Here is a 3,168-nt window from a genome sequence, read left to right as displayed (position 1 = left end):
CTTCTGAGGCTTGTCTTTTATACTCTTTGAGTGTGATCTCTGCTTCCTAGGTTATCGGTGGATTTATCTGGGGCACATTCCAGTCCCATTGCAGGCATGCAGCTCTGTCAAGGGAAGATTCCCTTTATTAGCTGTCATTAGGCAGCGGCTGCTGTTGCTGAGGAATGTATGTCACAAGTCAGTGATTTCATGTCACTCCCCCTCCTCTTGATACCAGGCGCTGTGATTACACAGTCCAGTTGGAAATTCTTAACAATTTTCTTTCAACGGACCCCTATGGTCAGATTTACGGAGGTGAGAAACAACCCCAAAACTGCTCTAAACTCTCCTCAGTTTGAAGCTTTTTATAGGGAAATTACCTTTTACAGGGAAAACAAAAGGCTTTTCAGATGAGTATTTGGTGGAGAGTAAAGGCTGAAGATAAACCTACTTTTGGGACACCTAAAGTATCAGGTGCACTTTTCCTTCTGTATATGGAATATGCACAGCCACTGCATACCGTGGAGAGTGCTGAAAATCCCAGGTTTGAGCCACTTCTCTTTTCCCATTGCTGTTGAGGTGATATCACCGGTGAAGTTTTGTATTTGTATGTTGCCAGCAACAGAGGCGCCCCGATCTGCACCTCAATACAGACGATAACTTCTAGAGTGATTCTGCAGGGACACGGAACATCTCCAGCCCCCCCAACAACTGACTTCGGCACCTATGAAAAACACTAGTCTTTATTAACAGCTAAACATTTAAATCAATGGGATTTCATTAAACATCGATGGTAAGGCTTGACCCTACATTAATAAAATTTAAAGAAGAAATGATCAGATTCAGGAATAATCTTCTTGTACTGTCGTACAAGAAAGGAACTTGATCGACAAGAGCTTTAGATAGGTGGCTTTTGGTGTGATTCAGCAAAGGTATTGGAATCTGGCCCCGACGAAGAATGAATGAATTTGTGTATATGTGTGTTTTGGAGGGGTTAAAATGAAACGTTTTGTTTAATAATTATTAATATTAAGTATTTATTTGTTTCTTTGAGAGCTGAAGTTTTCAGGATTAGCTGAAAACTCCCTATGCTTAAATGAGAAATTACAAAAATGTAGGTTTGCTGCAAATCCCTCTTCCAGCATTGTCTTTGTATAGTGCAACTAAAAATTAATCTTTTTTACAGAACTGAAGGGAAGTTCTAAATCATGAAGCATATTGCTTATCCAGCATTTTCCTAACGTTTCTTGTTATTCTAAATCGAAACAAGAATGAATACACGAGCAAGTTGAATATGTGAGTCTAGTAATGATTTGTTGACTTTTAATATGAATATAGATCTTGAAAGAATCTTCTGAGTACAATTTCTAAATAATAATAAAGTGATAAAATTTTTCTCATGTCTCAAATGTCTTAACATGATGTTTGTGTACAAACACGCACGACTCAGTTCACATGATCAGCTACCAAAATTATACTAGAAAGGACATTCTCAAGGTTGTGAAGTCAAATTCAAACGCTACTTTTTCCTAATATAGCCTGAAGTCAGCCCAACTCCACGTGGGTTCTGATGAAGTCCTTTATTATGAGAGCACTCCCTATTTTTCCCCTGTGCTTTCTTTTTTCGGTAGGTGGAGGCAGTACTCTTTTTTTTTTTTTTTTTTTTGTATTATTGTGTGCCTCAACACATTCTTATGTTGTGCTGTTCAAATTGTGCTTAAGAAAGAACTAAGATCCTGATAGGTGGGGTTTTTTTCTTTTTTTAGTTAACACTCCATACTGCGGTGTCTGAATAATTCACTAATTAGTTACAAATGGTTTCTTACTGCTGCTCTTGTGTGTTTGTTTGTGCCAGGGTGTAACTTCATTTTGCAAACTGAGAAAGTGTGAGAAGATAAACCAGAATTATTAATATTGAGTGTCCAATTTAAGATGAGTAGGATCTGTTATTGTTTATTTTTTGGTTTCTTTCCTTTCACTCCCCCACACCCGCTAAGTATTCTCTAGTGCTGTCTCTGTGAACAAACACTGTCGTTTGATCTGTGCTTTGCCTGAGAGCTCAGCACATCTGTAAAGCAACCCTTGGGGCACAAACCAGCAGCAAGAAACCGAAGAACACAGTATCAGTCACAGGTATGAAATGCTTAGCTTTGAGTGACCTGTCCCTGTGAAACAACCTAATATTCCAAGATTGTGTTCAATAACCTAGACCCAGAGATGCTCTTTTTTGTTTTCCCTCCTTACTGGTTTGTTCATTTTCCATTTTCTGTATTCCACAGCAGATAAATGAGATGTGGGGGGCTAACTTCAGCCTTGACAGCTCTTTTCTAAGACAGGGAGATTTCTGTGCACTATTTCATGTAGTATGTGTGGAAATATGTAGATGGGACAAAATATTTGACCATCACAGTAGCTATTGTGTGTTCAAAGCCAAGCTCTGCCCTCTATTATCCATCTTGCAGTCCTGCCAAAGCAAATAGAGTGTAAAATGTCAGAACTCAGCTCATCATTGTTGAAGCTATAAAGCTCACTTGTTTGTTTGCTCGTGGTATCTCAGTATCATCACCCTGGCAAGATTAATATGAACTTTAGGCTTTATAGCCCAGCGATGGATAGTCAAGACCCAGGTATTGCCCATGTTCAGCTGGCTGTTTGCCTAGTAAAGCCCCTGTTGGAAGTCATAACAAGACAGCATGTTCTTATAAAAAGCATACTGTGACTGGCTTTAGGGCTGAGAAATTGGCACATCTCCCCAGCGCCCAGGATGAGGGGCAGGAGGTATGGGGATGTGAGGCTCCATTAGAAAGCAGCGCTGGCTGCTCAGAGCACAGAAGGAGAGCAGCAAGGGTGCTGCTGGCTGCCCACGTGTGGATCCCTTTAAGGAGGAGGATGGTACATAGACAGAGCTCAGCTGAGGATGAGCTCAGCAGGATGATGAGATGTCTGTGAGTTTAAGTCCTGTAAGCATAGGCACTAGTGTTGGGTAGAGTCCTTCTCCTGAAAGATCTGTTCCCCCCTACCTGCTCACTTCCTTCCTGTGAGGTCCATTCTCTTATTGCTGTTTTGGAGCTGAAGATTGCTAGAGTGCGAGCTGACTGTAAATAGCCTTTGTAGTGCTGTTCTGAGGAAGAGGCTGAATTTGAATTCATTTCATCTCCCAGTGACTAAACCCTTTGCTGTACCTCACCC

Source organism: Mesitornis unicolor, unplaced genomic scaffold (assembly GCF_000695765.1).
Source record: "Mesitornis unicolor isolate BGI_N332 unplaced genomic scaffold, ASM69576v1 scaffold7372, whole genome shotgun sequence".
NCBI lineage: Eukaryota > Metazoa > Chordata > Aves > Mesitornithiformes > Mesitornithidae > Mesitornis > Mesitornis unicolor.
This window is presented reverse-complemented; position numbering follows the sequence as displayed.